Genomic DNA, 21,999 nt, shown 5'->3' on the forward strand with positions numbered 1-21,999 from the left:
GCTGTGCCTTTTATCCAGAATGATCTTTTAAAATCTGATCATGTTACTAACTTGCTCGAGACTCTTCAGTGAGTTTCCACAATGCTGAAGATAAAGACAGAATCCTAATTAGAGCCTACAGGACCCTGCCAGCTCTTATGACACCAGCTCACTGAATTCCCTTCTTCTACTGTCTCCTTAAGCTGTGACTACAGCTTTCTTTTCTCAAAACTTCTGTGTCTCAACACATCATGGGGCATATTTACACATGTTGTTCCATTTTCATGAAAGACCCTTCCTCACCCATCATCTCTACTTCTTCGATTAAATGACTCCCATACATTATTTAAACATCAATCCTTTGCCTGGCACATACACATTTGCTAACTGGATAATGTTCCTTTGTCAAGGCTTTAATAATGCCATATTCCTTTTTTTTTTTTTTTTTTGGTAAGCTCTTATTTAAAATTACATTTAATTAGGAGATTAATTAATATCTGAATTCCTTACGGGGCTATAAGCTTCATGACAACAGTGACCATGCTATTTTTATTCAAACTTTCAAAAGGCTGAAACAGAATACTAATCCAGAGGGAGAATAACAGGATGGATTTGAGGTAAAAAAAATATAAGACAGGAAGACCAAACTGGATGCTGCCATGGTATTTTTAAAAGGAAAGAGTGCCTGAACAGAGAAGGTGTTGGTAACGATGGAAAAAAATAGGGCACATAATGGAGTCAGGGAAGGAAATTTTGGTGAGACTCAGTAATTAACAGAAGACAGGAGGGCTGATGGATGACAGAAGAGAACGCTCAAAGATGACTCCAACTCTAAGCCCGCATGCCTAGGAGGAGAATGCTGGTACGTCCAGTTAACAAAGAGAGAAAAACAGAAAAAGAAAGTAGTTTTGTGAGATAAGTGAAATAACCATGTGAAAAATTTTAGCACACAGTTGGAAAACGTGGTACAGAGAGGTCATGTCACTAGAGCAAGAACTGGAGACCTGGAAGTGAATAAAATCCCTAAGAATTTTACAGCAGTGTCCCTCAATGTGGCCGGCATATCTATGAGGGAATCTGAAAATATATCAGTCCTTGTTCCTCTCTCCATTAATCAGCTGGTGTGGGAGACAGGTGTTCAGACATGAGTGCTGGTCTATAAAAAAATATTCAACACATTCTGTGCTCACTTCTGCACACTCACCCCCACCTTACCCAAAGCCCAGATTGAGAACTATTATATAAAGAAAGAAAGCAGAGGGCTATGGGCCAACCGTCCATATTTAGAATCAGAAGAAAGACAATCAGTAAAAAAAAAAAAAAAAAACCCTCAAGAAAGAATGTTCAGAGAAATAGAAAAGGAGCAATACAACGTAGTGTGCTCAAAATGAAGGGTTTTAAGACAGTTTTAAAAAGAATTAGGGAGAGATCACTTCTATCAAACAACACAGGAAATTTTGAACATGAAAATATGAACCACTGAGTTTAGCTACAGGGAATGTCTTACAGTCAACATGAGAGTACATGGGATTTTTCCATGGTGGGGACGTGAAACAGAATCCAATGACTGATTTTTATCCTTATCTATGTTGCTATATTAGTCACTCAACAAAGAAAATAGCCCTAGTATAATATCCTGGCTCTAAGAGAATTGCTGCTCAGAAAGACACAGTTTGTTACTATAGATTTAGGCATCCTGAAAGAGAAGATTTCACCGTTAGCATATTAAGGTCCAAATCACAAAATTTTCAAATTTCTGTGAGATTAAGTCACTTTAGGATAGTCATTTTAGAATTTTGTTTTTTTTTTCCTTCTCCACACAGGCTGCAAAAATAGAGTTTACTCCATAGATCTCAAGACAAAGTCATAAATGTCATCTGGTTAGCACCTTAGCTCCAAAATATGAGAACCATTATTCTAGAGCAGTTATTTCAACTTTCTACCTATTACTATACTGCTCTTTGGGCAGTTAGTAAGTATAAGAAACTTTTTCTAATACATATGCATATTTATTCCTAGATTGCTACTTACATAGAACATTGTCTCACACTCCATTACAAGGAAATTTCTATATGTTAACTTTTTGTAGAGGACTATCCACCAGTTCTTTTTCTTTCATCTGGAATGAAGTAAATCCTTGTGAAATACATTTTAAAGTAAACAGGAAGTCAATATCAATACATTACTAATTATGCCAAATTTATAAAATATCATAGAGAAAACATGGAGATTCATTGGCTTCCAGCTTCTAAAGGAGACTGATTGGAAGTAATTATCTAATCTGGACCTAAACCTTAATGATAACTTTAGAAAAAACTAGGGACATTACTGGTAATAAAATTAGTCACATTTTATTTTTACCCTATTCTAATACTGCAAACAATACTCAATTCTACACTTCAGTTGTGTAAACACAGCCAGTGGATGTTCCTGGATGAAAGTATTTTCTAAACCAAACTGCAATTTTCCTTTAGTTATTAGGAAGTTTTAACAACTGAGGCGCCTAGATGGTGCAGTCAGTTAAGCATCAACTCTTGGTTTTGGCTCAGATTGTGATCTCAGGGTCATGAGATGGATGGGCTCCATGCTCAGCATGGAGTCTGCTGAGATTCTCTCTCCCTCTCCCTTTGCCCCGCCTGCTCATGCTCGTTCGCTCACTCTCTCTCTTTCTCAAATAAACAAATCTTTAAAAAACAAAGGAAGGCTTAGCAATTAAGAGCCATATTCATAAAGGGAACTATACTTTTTAAAAGAAAAAAAAAAGCCTAAGTTTAAAAATTCAAAGAATTCTAGACTTCAAAAAGGGAAGAAAGAAAGAGGAAAAATAGATTTTGAGGCAATGGGAATGGCAGCCTGAACCCAAAGGGTAATGAGTTAGGGTGTACCTTCCACCAGAGACTAAAAGAGAATCCCAGAAAAATTCTTCAGTGAGAGTCGAGGAGTGACTGAGCCAACAGAACTTGTAAACAATTTCCAGTGTTTAATTTAGTAAGAGGCAGAACTGCTTCGTTCATTATTCATTCCAATTTATGCACAGATTGAAAGGCACCAAATAATAAGTGCCCAATGAGAAAGGCTAAGGAAGATGGCTAAGCAGGAATGGCTCCTGTGGGACAGCAGCTAGGGGTGCCTTCTACTCTAGGAGGCCATTGTCTGTGATGTGTACCCCCTTTTAAGTTGATTGCTTCAAAAAGATGTTGTACTTTTAAACAGGACACTGGGGTGGGGGCGCCTGGGTGGTTGAGCCTGCTTAAGATACTCTCTTTCTTTCCCTCTGCCCCTCCCCAAACTCAGGCTTGCTTTTGCACATGTTCTCTCTCTCTCTCAAAACAAACAAACAAACAAACAAACAAACAAGAAAACCAGACACTGGGGACCATAGCATATTATCAGGATAATGACCCCATGGCAGAAAGGTCATTAGGACAGAAAGTCTCCTAGGACTTGGATTAGACCATTTGTTAGGCTTTGAATTCCTATCTTCTCATGTCCATTAATCTCTGATGCAATGCCAATTTAAAATGTGTCTTAATTTCTTTTCACTAAAATGCAGATAGTTATTTTCTTTAAATGATTTAATATTCAGCCTATAGGAATACCATAAACAAAAAGGGAAGCCTATTTTTTAGAGAAAGCTATTGCCTAAATTCCGAGAGCAGAGTGGTTAAAAATGTAGGTTTGAATCTGGACTCCATTACTGACTAATGCTGTGACCTTAGCCAAGTTACTTCTCAGTAAATCAGTTTCCTCCTAAGTAAAATAGGGATAATAGTATCTACTGCAGGGGGCTGTCTAAAAAATTAAATGATATAACATCTGTAAAGTGCATAGAAAAGTGATAGAGTGTATACTATATTAGCATTTGTTAAGTAAATAGATAAATTAAAATGCCCCTGATTCAAACCAGATGATGAGGAAGTTATAAAGAATGAATGAAAAGTTTTAGATAGAATTCTTTATTTAGATATATGTTTTCCTTAAATTCTTGCATCTAGTTTATATGTGTGGGAAAATCTTGGGAAGCAGGTTTACTCAAACACAACATTTGTTAATCACACAGTGTGCCAAAGCCCTAGAGCAGATGCATAGGTGTATAAGTCAATATTTTCCCTCAAGGCACTTATAATCTAGTCTGGGGCAATGGACAATCATTGAAATTGAAGACTTGTACACAACTTAAGTATATTTTCCAGAGCAACCCACTGACTCAAAGCAACCTACTAACTAAAGAATTGTGATGAAAGTAATTTCAATAGAAATTATAGAGAGAAAAAGGCAGTTCAGACAAGGTAGGTAAATAAGATTTTATTATAGGAGGTGAGAAAAGCATTAGGAGTCAAAAAATTTGCAAGGTAGACAAGACAGAGAAAGTTTTTCTGATGATTAGAATGATGTAAATATAAGTTGAAACAAGAAAGCAAATGGTATACTTGGGGAAGCAACGAGTAAAAACTGGTTAGAAAGAATGGTTCACAGAACATAATGGAGACATGGTTTGAAAATACGTTTTAAATGTGCCTCTATTCCTCCGCACCTTCCATTCACACGTAAGAACTTGAGCTGTCCAGTAGAGAATAAAGCCAAGATTTCTGGTCCATTTGTGCAAACAAGTTCTGGCACACAGGACAAGGAAAGAACAGAGAGATTTTGAACAACTGCCTTAAACAATCAGAAAGTTAACCAGCTTTCAGCAGACATCCTGAGTGTGAGACATGGGCGAATCTGCAGGGATACGACATAAATCTGAGCAGGTACAATGGAGCCCCTTTGGGGAGACCTTGGGAATGTCAGGCTAAGGAGTTCTGATTTTATCACAGAGGCTATCAGAGCCACTGAAAGTTTTTTTTAGTTTTTAGTTTTTAGGTTTTTTTTGGGTTTAAGGATGGTAACTTGATAAAATAATATAAGTCACGGGACAAGGCACCATTTTTAAATGTGAGACTTGTGGAAAAACTAGTTGTTGCCAATAGTCTAACACAGAGTTATGTCAGGTGAGTTATGATTCTCATAAAAATGTGTGATGATTCTTAATAGCTCTTACATTTAAAATAACTCACATACACGGAATATGTAGATTAATTGTCTTAGGTAACATCTGGCAAACAAGGTGCTATTCATTTCAGCTGACTCATTTTCACAAAATTTGCTCAGTAGTGTCTATATTTGATGACTGTGTACTTTTTCTTATAACTGCTTTATTGTGTTTACTAGTGCCAATACACAAAATGAACCAATGGTTTAAAATTAATCCACTGGACATACAAAAGTAGTAAAATATGAAAGCGGTATTATAAATGATATACCATGACATAAACTTGTCAAAGTAAATAGTGAAGAAGTTTACAGAGAGAAAGTACATTGTGAATCTGTGTGCAGAACAAAGTTCTCTACAATGCATTATTTTCATAAGCAGCACAAAAGGAAAATTAGAAGCAGGAAGTAGAATGATAAAAATCTCAAGATTGGACTTTGTGGACTAGCTGTCCTTCATCCCTGGGTCTCAGTGTGTTGCCTGTTGCCAAAAATTGTCAAATAGTGGTATGAAGTCATTGAGGCTTTCTTATAATTTTCAAGGCAGAGTTCAAGTATATCTATCAAGTTTTTCCAAAACAAGTGAAAAGCAAAAGCTTTTAAGATATTGCTGAGTCTCCCTACTAAAAGCAGAGAAGAAACCAAAACAAAAGAGGTATCAGTCAAAGTTGCAAATAAATCCAGTGACAATTAGTCACATTATGGAGTAAAGCAGAATAAACCAATCACAAAATCATTTATGAAACTGTTACAATATGCATAAGTCAGTGGAATACAATGTGAAAGAACATTTACTATTTATTGTTGTTTTTATTAGCAGATATTTTTCTTCAGAGTTGTATAAAATCAGAGACATTCACAGTATAAAGTAGATCACATGTGTAAAAGGAGACATGATTGACAATTATTTATCACTAAAAACTATGCCAGAGGGGAAGAGATTTCTTGTTTGTTAATCATTTTGTAAACTTTGGTGTAAATAGTGCGTTAGGATTGTTATTGACTGAGTACCATCAATATGTATAACAAAGATACCGTCACATGAATGACAGTAATTGCACCTCAGGGCAATCCAACCCTGCTTTATTCACAGTTGTCAATATAAGTGTGCCTCCTGAACTTGATTGAAGTTTGAAGGAATAGGAAAAGCTACAAATATGATCAGATCATAGCCAAGAATTTCCAGCATGCTGTGCAAGAAAATGGGTTGAGAACAGAAGATTCTGTTTCTTCATACTCAAGAGCTCTAGCTGTCAAGAGTAAAGATCTTCAAATGAAACAATAAGTGCAAAAAGTAAAAAAGATTTCTTTAATTTCCAATGGCTTATCTAAGTGGTATATTCTATATCTGGAGGATCCTGAATCTATTACTTCGGAGAGAACGTATAATTTTTAACATTTAGGAAGAGAGAAGAAAAGTTCCTAAAAAGACTGAATTTTGATATAAACAGATTAGTTGACAAGAGTTTCTTTCTTACTATTTAAAGATATTCCAAACTCATTCAAGAAAGAAATCAGTGTTGTTATTGGACATATTAAACACATCTGAATGCCAAAAATGAATATGAAGAAATAATTACCACAAACAAATCCAACCAAAAATTCATTAGAAATCCATTGGTCAATTATCTTCTGTGTTGATGAATTTAACATTCCAGCTACTTTTGAGAAGGGTGTGTCCTCAACCTAATTAGTTCCTGATAGGGCACTGGATGTCTACAGTGAAAACTCTCCATAATTCTTGAATCCTCTCATGATCAGAAAAACCAGAACTAGTCCAAAGACCACCCAATATTTGCTGCTCTTAACAATGACTTTTTTTTTTTTAATACTGTTTAACTTGTTTTAATGTTTCATCACAAATGGTGAAAAAGTACAGGCAAGGAATAATCATAATGTTGTGGCCAACATTATAAATATGGAATTATAAATTTAAAACATTTTCTGGCTTAAAAAATAAATCTAGTAGTCAACACAGCTCCACAGGGCCTCTGTGTCTGGTAGGGTCCATCTCTGTGTCCCTGACAGCACCCTCCTTTATCCATTTGTCCAGGTCTTCTACTCCCATCTCTTCTTCCTCCCATCTGTTCCATTGAAGGTTCAGGGGGCCCATCAGGGTCACCTTGTCTTCCTCCACCAAAGACACCTGGGTCCATGCCCCGGCCACCATGGAATCCACCTCTGTCTCCGCCATGACCACTTCTGAACATTCCACTGGGACCACCGTGGTCCATGAGGACACCTCTTCTTCCCTGCAGGCCACCAGGGCTGCCTCTGCCAAGATCACTGCCCAGGGGTAGAAAGGGTGGTGGAAGGAAGCCTTCAGGCTTTAGAGCCTTACACTGGTTGCATTCTATTCTCCAGGTGAAGTCCTGGTTTCCACACCCTGGATTGGGGCTGTATCTTTCTCCAGATGGGTTCCTTCAGGAACCCCAGGGCTTTCTTGGGGTGAAGCCATCTCTGTCACCTCCACAGCCTCCCATGCAACCTCCTGGGCCCCCTGGACCTCCATGAAGTGGTAGTGACATCCTTTTACCCTCATGGGGAATCATACCTCCCCAATCCTGTTCATTGGAGGCTTCTTCCAAGCAAGAGAAACCTGAAGTTTGCTCCCTTGAAAATCATTCCCATCAAACCAGTCCAAGATAGCCTTAGCTGTTTGTGGGTCTTTGTAGAATGCTGTAGCATAGCCTCTGGTCTTTCCTGTTTCCTCGTCCAAGTAGATATGGATCATGGGTTGTCTGATTCTCTTGTTCACCTTAACAACTCCATACTGCTTAAAGTCTGCCAGATCATCTAGAGTCACACTGCCATTTAAGCCTTGCACATAAATTGCACTGTTGTCAGAGTTTTTATCCGGATCTACAGATGGGCCTACATCAAGAACCCGTCCTTCATCCATGAATCCATCAGGCTTATTGAAGCCATCTCACTCTCCAGCACCCATTCCACCCCATCCTCCTTCCCACCCAATTCTGCTCATGCCCCACAATCAACCCCCTACTTCCCCTGCCCTAGTTGTCAGGGCCACTCATGCTCCAGTTCTCTTCTGGTCCAGAAAATCCTCCAGACTCCTGCCCATAAACACCCATGCTACTGGGGTGGTCCTGTCAGAATGAACGCTGCTGTCCATAGCTGCTGCTCTGTAAGATCCAGTTTGCCAGGGATGAGTAATTAGTGGGTGGCCGCTGTCCACGGCTGCTTTGTTGACCATAGCTACTCTGCTGTCCGTAGCCACTTACCTGCCCATGCATGTTCTGCTGAGAGTAACTGTTCTGATCATAACTAGTCAGCTGTGTAGAAGAATAGCTAGTAGGAGGATAAGATGGTGGTGCCATGACTGGCCGCATAGGGAAGCTCCCAGGTATCTGGGGATAACTGTAGTTACTCTGTCCATATCCTAGGCTGGGCTAGTTGTAACTCCCTGTGTTAGATTGAGATTGACTAGTCTCAGCAGGTTTGTTACCATCCTATGGTCATGCAGGTGTAGTAGCTGTCAGGTGCTGCCCATAGGTAGGGTAAGCAGGCTGAGTGCCATATGCAGACTGAGCTGTACAGAGGCCTGGTGGTAGTGACCATAGCAGTGGTGGTATCTTAAGCATGAGTGCTGTACCCCTAGACAGGCTGACTGTATGCCTGGAGGGTAGTTGGAGTAGTATAACCAATGGGAGGCTTCTATAAGAAGTTGCATTGGCAGTCTGCCCATAGGTCACAGTGGTCTGAGCCTGGGGATAGTCTGTAGGTTCCATAACTTTGCTGCCCGTATGCCTGGGTGGTCTGTGCATATCCTTGAGTGGGCTGGGCAGTGTAAGCACTGTAGCCCTGTTTGGCTGTAGGGACTGCAATCCGTGGGTACCACTTTCTCTCCTTCCCTCTCATTCCCACAATGGCTTTTAAGTTAGGTCTTTCTGAATTGGTAGAAATAAAGAATAAATGAAGAAATAGACTCTATATGGAATCTACTCTTCAAACTCTGTGAGAGCTAGTTATCTATATCCTCGTGTAAGAGTAAAAATACTCTTCTCCTCTCATGATATAATTTTTTTCATTATTATCATTGCTATAATTATTATAATGAACTAATTCTTCGTAATTGCTATTACCACTTTTATTTTTTTTATTATGTTATGTTAATCACCATACATTACATCATTAGTTTTTGATGTAGTGTTCCATGATTCATTGCGTATAACACCCAGTAAATGATTTACTATTATTTTAAAAATTATGAGAATATTTTAAAATTTTACCTATAATTCATTTGTTTGTACCCCATATATCTATTAAGTGTTTTGCAGATGCCAAAACATAGAGGAACTCTGATGCATAGGATGGATTGGAGGAAGAAAAATGGTAGGCGGGGAGATGAAAAATAAATCCAGTAGATTAGTAGAGGTCTGAGATGAAGGCGCTAGAAATGAAGCTAAAAAGATAGTTGTAAAACATACTAGAAAGACAGTATTTCTGGATGTTCTGACAATAAATATGCATAACATGAAAGGAGTCTTTAAGGAAGAGGAGTAATTCATTAAGGAAGATTTTGAGGTTCCAAGATGGGGGGAATAGTTATATCAACAAAAACCAGAGTCAGCAGGAGACACTGGTTTATCCTAGAAATTGAAGATTTCAGTATAAACATGTTAGATGTGAAGTTAGCATAGTAATGTCCAAGTAAAGAATATTTTATATAAAATTAAACTACCACTTGTATACAGATGCTTCTAAAATGTTTGAAGACTGCTGGTTTTCTGAATGACAGTAAGCAAATTACATTCATCATTTGCCTAACAAACTGGCTTCATAAACAGACAAAGATAAATAACAGCTCATCCTCTGAATTAGCATGGTCAGGATTAATATAAACTCTATATGGGAATAATTATTACTACTAAATATTGTAGCATAGAAACACAAACATTTAGTCTTCATAAATAATATCTGTCCCTATTTTGAATTACCAAGAGACATAAATCTTTACAGTTTTCAGGATTCCATTTGTAGGTTTTCACTGATGTTTTCCAGTATTTTTTCTGTAGCAACAGATATGAAATTTCCCCCAAGAGTTGGCAGCAATACAAACACAGCTTCGTGATCACTGTGAACCGTTGTCTGTTTCCCTTCACTTGAGCATTTGCCTTTCTTAGATAATTAACAGCCATAAGTAACATGCACACCCACAGGCAAACACACACACACCCACGCCAGATCCTTGCCCACTGATCTCCCATTTCCCACAAAGTAAGAACAGTTGAGATGGAGTAATGATTAATAATTTTTTTTTACCCTTATAGTAAAATTAAAGTTGGAAAACAAAAGTTTGCTGCTGGATACATTGGAGAATTTTTCCATACTTTTATATTTCTTTCTAAAGTATATAATAAACTAATTTCATCTCCCACTAACGTCCACATTTGGCATGTCAAGAGAGGATAATGCTATTGAGTGCCCTGTTCTTGGGCCTCTAAGTCATGGGACTCTTGTCAGAGCACATGGTTACTAAATGAAATTAGTTCATCCAGACACCTGGTTAATACAAAATAGCTCAGAAACCTACAAAGATGAAGGGAGACCCAGGCTGGATTAAGGGTAGAGAGTGGGGGGCTGAGGAATTATTCCGGCATTAACTGTGTAATGTTAACATTAACCAAACAGTTGATTTCATTACCAGGGAGGTGAACTCAGAGCTCCTAATCTTTTACCAAACAGTGGTAATTATCCAGGGAATGGGCAGACATCGATCAGGATACATTCCTCAGCTAATGCTGACATGCTCAGCTAATGAGTGTAGAGCTGTAACACATGAGAAATTATGAGAAACAGCACATACAGTGTGTCACCTCAGAGTCATTTAATCCCCAGCTCTGTCACAGAGTCAATAGGTAAGCTCTCAAGAGTCACTTAGTCTTTTTGAGGTTGCTCTCCTTTCTTGAATAAATACTGACATGGTAACACCAATCATCCAGAAATTTATTGCAAAGGAGACTTTGTGCAAAACGAGTATTAAACAAATATAAGAACTACAGAATGGTTAAATTTAAATGTGAACGAGTATATTTATATTGTGGCACACAGTCTCATGAGAGACTTTTTCTCATCTAGCGTGAATTTAGGCCACTTTATCTGGACAGTCCACCTATACGTAGAAATAGTTAACTAAAGAGATGCAGAGAAATTTACACTCACTGAAAGCTAGGTTATCTGATTACCCAGAGAAACAAGCATTGGATCAGCCATAATTACCCTAGAGATATTTTCTGTCAGGACTGGGGATTTTAGTTTCACTTTCTGTCTTTTTTTTTCCAAGCTGCCTCATTCCCTGAAAAGTCAACCTGTTCTCCCTTCCCACTGTTCCTCACAGTACTTGTGTGGGAATGGCAGTTCCTGAAAATCCCAGCTCTGGGAGATATATTTGCACTAACATTAAATACATCCTGTGAACATTTAATATTAAGCTTTAGAAAATGAGGCTCTCCTTTAAAAACTGACCCAGCAGAATACACTCCTGCCCCAACTTAGTCCCCACCTCCTGATTCTCTTTTGATCCAGAGCTGTGGGGGGCTGTACAGCCAGGGGTCTCAACCCCGAATTTGGAGACACAAAGATCTGAGTTTCATTCTTGTTCTGCCTCTTACGGTTCTGTGGCGTTGTCGGGACTACCTCAACTCTGTGAACCTCCTTTCTGAAGTGAGGAAAATAACATAGTTGGCAAGGTGATTGTAGCAGAAAAATGCCTGTGTAGTGCCCAGGAGACAATCTGATACATGGTAGGTATGAGGAAAAAAAATCCCATTATATGCATAAAGATGCAGAACACTTAAAGGAAAAGTTGATATACACAATAAAGGTCTGAAACCTAGTACTGTTTCTGAACTGTCACAGAAAAGCCAGCACCAAAAGCAATTTTCTATTCAACATATTCAACTGTCAGGTGCTCTATAATGTGAAAGCACATCGCATAATGACAGAGCTGAAGAGCTCCTTCTGTGGGGTGTCTCGAGGGGTATGAAGCAAACCTCTTCTGGTGGAATTACACCTTCAAGGACTCTCTTTGGAGTCTTTGGAATGCATACAAAAGATCCAATCAGCTTCATAATAACCAAAGAATTAGCTGGCTTGAAGGAACATTTGTTCATTCCTTGCTATTTTGTCAGTGAAGGTCAAAAAGTCCACACTGAGTTATCTGGAGGGACCAGCACACAGGATATTCGGTAGTACCTTTCCCACTTGGATACGGGAGGCCCAGTACCCAGCATAAAGTTGGCATGCCCCTAAATTATCTGGTGACTGAATGGACTAGTACTCGGGGTACTTTGGGGACAACGGACATTCACCAAGTGCACAAAAACCTGGCAGAGGACAACTCTTGACAAATAGATCCATATATGCCCCATTAAGAAATGTGATGTAAAAGTGTGGGTTTTTTTTCTAAAAACATGAAGGCTCTCATATTTTGCCACGAGTTTTATCATCTTGGGAAACAGCTTTCTAACACTCAAGACAAATATTTCCAGCACTGCACAAGGAGCTCCAATTTGAAAGCTGAGCCTTTCCAGATGTGCTTTAGAGCCCAGGGAGGATCTTCAACCACAGTCTACCGATGGCTTTCTCTGTGAAACGAGCTCTATTAAAATGAGGAGAGAGTTCCTCTCATAAGATATCTTACATAGTTCTTCAACACAAATTTCTCTCTTTTATTGATGCCCCTTCAAATTCTGGAGTCTTAATGAGTCTCCACTGGTTGATAAATTTGGCTCAATAAAAACAGTTTGGTCTATCCACACAGCCATCGAACCATTAACAGGAACTTTGCTGAATTCTTGCTCTTCTCTATTTTCTCCCTATCTCAGGCCTGAAAATTTATGTTGTAGCATATTCTCACATTAAGTTGTAAGTATTGTCAGACTAGCCTCTTATACTAATTTATGGGACTCAGTATAGTATGATTGAAAGAGCACTGGACTTGGGAGGTATAAGAGCTAGTTTCTGATCTAAAAATGTGTATATTATGATCTCACCTTTTAAAACAATGACAAAAAAAGCCTATATATCTATAGTGTGTATGTATATATGTATGAATGTATATGTGTGTATATATAAATCACGTATGTATGTATATACAAATGAGTATGTATACATATGTATGAATTTGTATGTCTCTTTAAGTATATGAGTTTTGGGAAAAAAACCCAGACATATTCTAGGCTATTGACATAATTTTTCTGGGTGTATGTTTATGAGGTGAGGCTAATATTGATGTAGGGAATGAGAAGAAGAAAAGTGAAAACTAAACCAAAAAGGAAAAAAAAAAAACTAGAAATTCTGCTAAATCTCTCCCCACCAATTTGTACATAAGATATAATCATATTTGCTCATCCCTATAAAATTATCTATTATGTATGTGCACATGTAAACAGAAATTTTTAAACAGCTTAATTTATCACCCTTTCCCAGTTAGGGGACTCAGTCATTCTCAGTGCTGGTAGTTTGGGCTCTGAGGTACCATGTGAGCTATATGGTCTGCATGGACTTCCAGGCTCTATCAAACAGCACCAGGATGCTATGTAAAGTGCATGCTATCAAGATAAATAATTTATTCTGGTGCTGTCCTTCATTACACCAGTTCTGACTGGCTCTAGGAGTAGCAAAGGTCGATAAGAGAACTGACCCAGGACTGGGGGGGGGGGTGGTTTGTAAAGAGAATGAGTTGAAAGGTCAAGGGAGCTGGTGAAGGAGAAATTCAAGTGAGTGACCACGAGGTCTTGAAGATGAAGTCGAAAAGGGCTTGGAAACAGGGAGAGAATAAAAGACTCAAGACTGGGAGTACAAAAGGGGTCAAAAAGCAGGTAGAGTCGAGAGGAAAGATGGGATATGTGAGGTTCTTGTTGAGAGAGCATAAGAGACGTGGCTGAGAAAATAGATTCCTATGGACATATGGAGACAAAGGTCCCTGAAAGAGCTGAGGTCAAGGAACTATAAAGTTAGGTTGTTTAATGGGTCATCCCAAGCAAATGAGGAAACCACACAAAAGCATCTCCAGGTAAGACCATGGACCTATTGCCTAATTCACTTATGGCCTCCCATTAAGGACATTTTCCGGGCCATAAATGTGAGTTATGAAGAGGGATAAATTTACATGTAGCCCAATGGCAAGATCCACCAAAGAGAACAATTTGGGGGAGAACATGAGCATTCTTTGGCAAATATCTGAAAATTCTAATGGGAAAGGAGGAAGCTGCCAGGTTAATGACCCCCATCCTCCAGTCATGAACATGTATGTGTGCTAAGGGAAAGGAAACTGGGCTGCAGGAACCAGTGCCCTTAAAGAAGACCTAGGTTTCAAATGCAGGGAGAAAATGTTGAGAATATGGAGGATTTGTTAACAACCCAACAGGCACAGAGTTAAGCCAGCAGTGGAGAGTGAGAGTGGGGCGGCAGACCTAAAGGAGATGAAAACCGAAGTTTGCTAACCAAAAAGAGCTTACACTTTGGACAATGCCAAGGGAGTTTAGAGATAAGGAAAAAATATATAAATGATTAGTCTAAAGATTTCCTAAACTGTCTTCAAGTCATTTTGATATTAACATTAGATTAAGGCTCAAGAGGATGCTACAGCCTGGAATGAACCCTAAGGCTTCAAGTGGTTCACATCTATGTTCCCTGCATTTGAGAAGAACAATGGGTGGAATTACTGGACCCTCCATTCACACAGAGTGGCCAGGCAGGACGGCAGATCCACAGGTCAAGAGCCCTCAAGCAACGGGAAATAACAAGTCAGGTGAGTGGTCTGAAACAAAGCAAATAAATTGAGAGTTGAACTGCTGCTAGAAGCTCACGTGACATGCTCAGACCTGATCTTGCCATCAGTTGTAGAAACTGAGAATTTTCCTTAAGCATCATTATCTTGTTCAGGCCACCCGCCCAAACTCATTCTCCCACATGCCCTTAACTTTGACATGACAGCCAGGAAATCGACAATACTTTTGTTGTTATTGTTTATTTGATTTTTTAATTTATTTTTACTTAAATTCAATTAATTAATATATAGCATATTATTAGTTTCAGAGGTAAAGTTCAGTGATTCATCAGTCTTTTTTTTTTTAATTTTTTTATTGTTATGTTAATCCCCATACATCATTAGTTTTAGATATAGTGTTCCATGATTCATTGTTTCTGCATAACACCCAGTGCTCCATGCAGAACGTGCCCTCCTCAATACCCATCACCAGGCTAACCCATCCTCCCAACCCCCTCCCCTCTAGAACCCTCAGTTTGTTTTTCAGAGTCCATCGTCTCTCATGGTTCTTCTCCCCCTCCGATTTCCCCCCCTTCATTCTTCCCCTCCTGCTACATTCTTCTTCTTTTTTTCTTTCTTAACATATATTGCATTATTTGTTTCAGAGGTACAGATCTGAGATTCAACAGTCTTGCACAATTCACAGCGCTTACCAGAACACATACCCTCCCCAGTGTCCATCACCCAGTCACCCCATCCCTCCCACCCCACCCCCCACTCCAGCAACCCTCAGTTTGTTTCCTGAGATTAAGAATTCCTCATATCAGTGAGGTCATATGATACATGTCTTTCTCTGTTTGACTTATTTTGCTCAGCATAATACCCTCCAGTTCCATCCACGTCGTTGCAAATGGCAAGATCTTATTCCTTTTGATGGCTGCATAATATTCCACTGTATATATATACCACCTCTTCTTTATCCATTCATCTGTTGATGGACATCTTGGCTCTTTCCACAGTTTGGCTATTGTGGACATTGCTGCTATAAACATCGGGGTGCACGTAGCCTTTCGGGTCCCTACTTTTGTATCTTTGGGGTAAATACCCAGGAGTGCAATTGCTGGATCATATGGTAGCTCTATTTTCAACTTTTTGAGGAACCTCCATACTGTTTTCCAGAGTGGCTGCACCAGCTTGCATTCCCACCAACAGTGTAGGAGGGTTCCCCTTTCTCCGCATCCCCGCCAACATCTGTCATTTCCTGACTTTTTAATTTTAGCCATTCTGACTGGTGTGAGGTGGTATCTCACTGAGGTTTTGATTTGGATTTCCCTGATGCCGAGCGATATTGAACACTTTTTCATGTGTCTGTTGGCCATTTGGATGTCTTCTTTGGAAAAATGTCTGTTCATGTCTTCTGCCCATTTCTTGATTGGATTCTTTGTTCTTTGGGTGTTGAGTTTGATGAGTTCTTTATAGATTTTGGATACTAGCCCTTTATCTGATATGTCATTTGCAAATATCTTCTCCCATTCTGCCAGTTGTCTTTTGGTTTTGTTGACTGTTTCCTTTGCTTTGCAAAAGCTTTTTGTCTTGATGAAGTCCCAAGAGTTCATTTTTGCCCTTGCTTCCCTTGCCTTTGGCGATGTTTCTAGGAAGAAGTTGCTGCGGCTGAGGTCGAAGAGGTTGCTGCCTGTGTTCTCCTTTAGGATTTTGATGGACTCCTGTCTCACATTGAGGTCTTTCAACCATTTGGAGTCTATTTTTGTGTGTGGTGTAAGGAAATGGTCCAGTTTCATTCTTCTGCATGTGGCTGTCCAATTTTCCCAACACCATTTGTTGAAGAGACTGTCTTTTTTCCATTGGACATTCTTTCCTGCTTTGTCAAAGATTAGTTGACCATAGAGTTGAGGGTCCATTTCTGGGCTCTCTATTCTGTTCCATTGATCTATGTGTCTGTTTTTGTGCCACTACCATACTGTCTTGATGATGACAGCTTTGTAGTAGAGCTGGAAGTCTGGAATTGTGATGCCGCCAGCTTTGCTTTTCTTTTTCAACATTCCTCTGGCTATTCGGGGTCTTTTCTGGTTCCATACAAATTTTAGGATTATTTGTTCCATTTCTTTGAAGAAAGTGGATGGTATTTTGATGGGGATTGCATTGAATGTGTAGATTACTCTAGGTAGGATTGACATCTTCACAATATTTGTTCTTCCAATCCATGAGCATGGAACGTTTTTCCATTTCTTTGTGTCTTCCTCAATTTCTTTCATGAGTATTTTATAGTTTTCTGAGTACAGATCCTTTGCCTCTTTGGTTAGATTTATTCCTAGGTATCTTATGGTTTTGGGTGCAATTGTAAATGGGATCGACTCCTTAATTTCTCTTTCTTCTGACTTGTTGCTGGTGTATAGGAATGCCACTGACTTCTGTGCATTGATTTTATATCCTGCCACTTTACTGAATTCCTGTATGAGTTCTAGCAGTTTTGGGGCGGAGTCTTTGGGGTTTTCCACATAAAGTATCATATCATCTGCAAAGAGTGAGAGTTTGACTTCTTCTTTGCCAATTTGGATGCCTTTGATTTCTTTTTGTTGTCTGATTGCTGTGGCTAGGACTTCCAATACTATGTTGAATAGCAGTGGTGATAGTGGACATCCCTGCCGCGTTCCTGACCTTAGGGGGAAAGCTCTCAGTTTTTCCCCATTGAGAATGATATTTGCTGTAGGTTTTTCATAGATGGCTTTTATGATATTGAGGTATGTACCCTCTATCCCTATACTCTGAAGAGTTTTGATCAAGAAAGGATGCTGTACTTCAAATGCTTTTTCTGCATCTATTGAGAGGATCATATGATTCTTGTTCTTTCTTTTGTTAATGTATTGTATCACGTTGATTGATTTGCGGATGTTGAACCAACCTTGCAGCCCAGGGATAAATCCGACTTGGTCATGGTGAATAATCCTTTTAATGTACTGTTGGATCCTATTGGCTAGTATTTTGGTGAGAATTTTTGCATCCATGTTCATCAGGGATATTGGTCTGTAATTCTCCTTTTTGATGGGGTCTTTGTCTGGTTTTGGGATCAAGGTAATGCTGGCCTCATAAAATGAGTTTGGAAGTTTTCCTTCCATTTCTATTTTTTGGAACAGTTTCAGAAGGATAGGTATTAATTCTTCTTGAAATGTTTGGTAGAATTCCCCTGGGAAGCCATCTGGCCCTGGGCTTTTGTGTTTTGGGAGATTTTTGATGACTGCTTCTATTTCCTTAGTGGTTATAGGTCTGTTCAGGTTTTCTATTTCTTCCTGGTTCAGTTTTGGTAGTTCATACATCTCTAGGAATGCATCCATTACTTCCAGGTTATCTAATTTGCTGGCATAGAGTTGCTCATAATATGTTCTTATAATTGTTTGTATTTCTTTGGTGTTGGTTGTGATTTCTCCTCTTTCATTCATGATTTTGTTGATTTGGGTCATTTCCCTTTTCTTTTTGATAAGTCTGGCCAGGGGCTTATCAATCTTGTTAATTCTTTCAAAGAACCAGCTCCTAGTTTCATTGATCTGTTCTACTGTTCTTTTGGTTTCTATTTCATTGATTTCTGCTCTGATCTTTATTATTTCTCTTCTCCTGCTGGGTTTAGGCTTTATTTGCTGTTCTTTCTCCAGCTCCTTTAGGTGTAGGGTTAGGTTGTGTACTTGAGACCTTTCTTGTTTCTTGAGAAAGGCTTGTATTGCTATATACTTTCCTCTTAGGACTGCCTTTGCTGTATCCCAAAGATTTTGAATAGTTGTGTTTTCATTTTCATTGGTTTCCATGAATTTTTTTAATTCTTCTTTAATTTCCTGGTTGACCCATTCATTCTTCAGTAGGATGCTCTTTAGCCTCCATGTATTTGAGTTCTTTCCAACTTTCCTCTTGTGATTGAGTTCTAGTTTCAAAGCATTGTGGTCTGAAAATAGGCAGGGGATGATCCCAATCTTCTGGTACCGGTTGAGACCTGATTTATGACCTAGGATGTGATCTATTCTGGAGAATGTTCCATGGGCACTAGAGAAGAATGTGTATTCCGTTGCTTTGGGATGGAATGTTCTGAATATGTCTGTGAAGTCCATTTGGTCCAGTGTGTCATTTAAAGTCTTTATTTCCTTGTTGATCTTTTGCTTAGACGATCTGTCCATTTCAGTGAGGGGGGTGTTAAAGTCCCCCACTATTATTGTATTGTTGTCGATGTGTTTCTTTGCTTTTGTTATTAATTGCCTTATAGAATTGGCTGCTCCCATGTTAGGGGCATAGATATTTACAATTGTTAGATCTTCTTGTTGGATAGACCCTTTAAGTAGGATATAGTGTCCTTCCTCATCTCTTATTACAGTCTTTGGTTTAAAATCTAATTTGTCTGATATAAGGATTGCCACCCCAGCTTTCTTTTGGTGTCCATTAGCATGGTAAATGGTTTTCCACCCCCTCACTTTCAATCTGGGGGTGTCTTTGGGTCTAAAATGAGTCTCTTGCAGACAGCATATCGATGGGTCTTGTTTTTTAATCCAATCTGATAGCCTGTGTCTTTTGATTGGGGCATTTAGCCCATTTACATTCAGGGTAACTACTGAAAGATAGGAATTCAGTGCCATTGTATTGCCTGTAAAGTGACTGTTACTGTATATTGTTTGTGTTCCTTTCTGGTCTATGTTGCTTTTAGGCTCTCTCTTTGCTTAGAGGACCCCTTTCAATATTTGTTGTAGGGCTGGTTTCGTGTTTGCAAATTCCTTTAGTTTTTGTTTGTCCTGGAAGCTTTTTATCTCTCCTTCAATTTTCAATGACAGCCTAGCTGGATATAGTATTCTTGGCTGCATATTTTTCTCATTTAGTGCTCTGAATATGTCCTGCCAGTCCTTTCTGGCCTGCCAGGTCTCTGTGGATAAGTCTGTTGCCAATCTAATGTTTCTACCATTGTAGGTTACAGATCTCTTCTCCCGAGCTGCTTTCAGGATTTTCTCTTTGTCTCTGAGACTCCTAAGTTTTACTATTAGATGTCAGGGTGTTGACCTATTTTTATTGATTTTGAGAGGGGTTCTCTGTGCTTCCTGGATTTTGATGCCTGTTTCCTTCCCCAAATTAGGGAAGTTCTCTGCTATAATTTGCTCCATTATACCTTCTGCCCCTCTCTCTCTTTCTTCTTCTTCTGGGATCCCAATTATTCTAATGTTGTTTCGTCTTATGGTATCGCTTATCTCTCGAATTCTGCCCTCGTGATCCAGTAGTTGTTTATCTCTCTTTTTCTCAGCTTCTTTATTTTCCATCATTTGGTCTTCTATCTCACTGATTCTTCCTTCTGCCTCATTTATCCTAGCAGTTAGCGCCCCCATATTTGATTGCACCTCATTGATAGCCTTTTTGATTTCTACTTGGTTAGATTTTAGTTCTTTTACTTCTCCAGAAAGGGTTTCTCTAATAACTTCCATGTTTTTTTCAAGCCCAGCTAGTATCTTTAAAGTGATTATTCTGAACTCTAGATCTGACATCGTACTAATGTCCGTATTGAGTAGGTCCCTGGCAGTCGGTACTACCTCTTGTTCTTTTTGTTGAGGTGATTTTTTCCGTCTTGTCATTTTGTGCAGAGGAGAATAGATTAATGAGAGAACAAAATGCTAGCAGGGTAACAACGTCCCCAGAAAATATACTCTAAACAAATCAGAAAAGACCTGAAGCAGTGGGAAAAGAAAGGGAAAGAGAGAAAAAAGAAAAGGAAAGTAAAAAGAAAAAAGAAAAAGATAAAGATAAAAACAAACAAAAGCAGAACATAACAAAACAAAACAAAAACAGAATGTGATCAAATATGATCAGGCTGGATTATAGATCAGTGCCACACACTAGATTTTGGGTGTATTTTGGTCTGTTAAAAGAAAGTCCCTCCCAAAATTTTAAAGAAAGAAAAACTTATATATGTACAAAAATAAGGGTTGATATGATGAAGGGATGGAATATGACTGTAAAGATGGAAATTATAAAAAATTTTAAAAAAGGATTTGATAAGTTGTTTGAAAAAAGAAAGAAGAGGATTAAAAAAAAAAAAGAAAGAAAAAAGGGAGAGAATGTGATCAGGCAGGGGAGTAGAAAAAAACCATACACTAGAGATTTAGAGTATATTTTGATCTGTTAGGAGAAACTATCTCAAGATTTTAAAGAGAGAACAACTTATATATATATGCCAAAAATACGGGTAACTACTATGAAGGGATAGAATATGACTTTAAAAATGAAAAATAAAAATGTTTTTTTTTAAAAAAGGGATTGATAAGATGTTGGCTGAAAAAGGGAAAAAGAAAAATTCAAAAAAAAAGAAAAAAGGAAAAAAGAAAAAAAGACAGTTAAAAAAAATAATTAACTTTGAAAGACTAAAGAATCATGGTAAAAAAGCCATGAATTCTATGTGCAGTATTCCCCTAGTGCTGGAGTTCTGCCGTTCTCATTGATCGGTAAACTTGGTCTTGGCTGGCTGTTCTCGCTGATCTTCTGGGGGAGGGGCCTGTTGCCGTGGTTCCCAAATGTCTTTGCCGGAGGCAAAATTGCCCCGCCCTTGCCGGTCCGGGCTAAGTAATCTGCTCGGGTTTGCTCTCGGGAGCTTTTGTTCCCTGCAAGCTTTCCGTACAGCTTTGGAGGCGGAGAGTGAAAATGGCGGCCTCCCAGTCTCTGCCCTGGAGGGGCCGAGAACTCGGGGTCCCGCTCCTCAGTGAGCCCCCAGAGAAAAGCAGTCAGTCACTCCCATTTCCCTGGTCTCCGGCCACACTCCGTGCTCACCCGGCCTGTGACCGCGCCTTTCTATCTGGCACCCGACCCCGGGTGGAGTCTCCAAACCCAGCAGATCCCCGCGGTGCGCTCCCGCACCTCTCCTCCCGGGGGAAGAAGGTGAGTCTCCCCGGATCTGCCGCTTGTTGGGTCCCTGCTGGAGGAGCAGTGGCCTCTCTGTGCCGCGGATCACGGTTTATAGCAACCCCGAGCTGAGAGCCCGCGCCTGGGCTCCGTCTCTGCAGCCGGCTTCCCTGCTCCGATCCCTGGGAGCTCTGCCGCACTCAGGCACCCCCGGTCTTTCTGTGACCCCGAGGGTCCTGAGACCACACTGTCCCGCGAGGGTTCCACCCCCCACTTCGCCACCAGAGTGACGTCCCTCAGCGGAGCAGACTTCTAAAAGTTCCGATTTTGTGCTCCGTGGCTCTATCACTTGCCAGAAGCGGCCGACGGAGGCCCCTCCCCCGCCG

At 39.5% G+C, this 21,999-nt stretch overlaps 1 protein-coding gene and 1 pseudogene across 6 annotated transcripts in view; both read right to left on the reverse strand.

The window, feature by feature from the left end:
- Nucleotides 1-21,999, reverse strand: part of NRG1 (neuregulin 1) — a 1,097,062-nt gene that overhangs the window by 705,016 nt on the left and 370,047 nt on the right. The window lies entirely within an intron of this gene.
- Nucleotides 6,960-8,889, reverse strand: LOC144381234 (RNA-binding protein EWS pseudogene; annotated as a pseudogene).

This window comes from Halichoerus grypus, chromosome 3, assembly GCF_964656455.1.
Source record: "Halichoerus grypus chromosome 3, mHalGry1.hap1.1, whole genome shotgun sequence".
Taxonomy (NCBI): Eukaryota; Metazoa; Chordata; class Mammalia; order Carnivora; family Phocidae; genus Halichoerus; species Halichoerus grypus.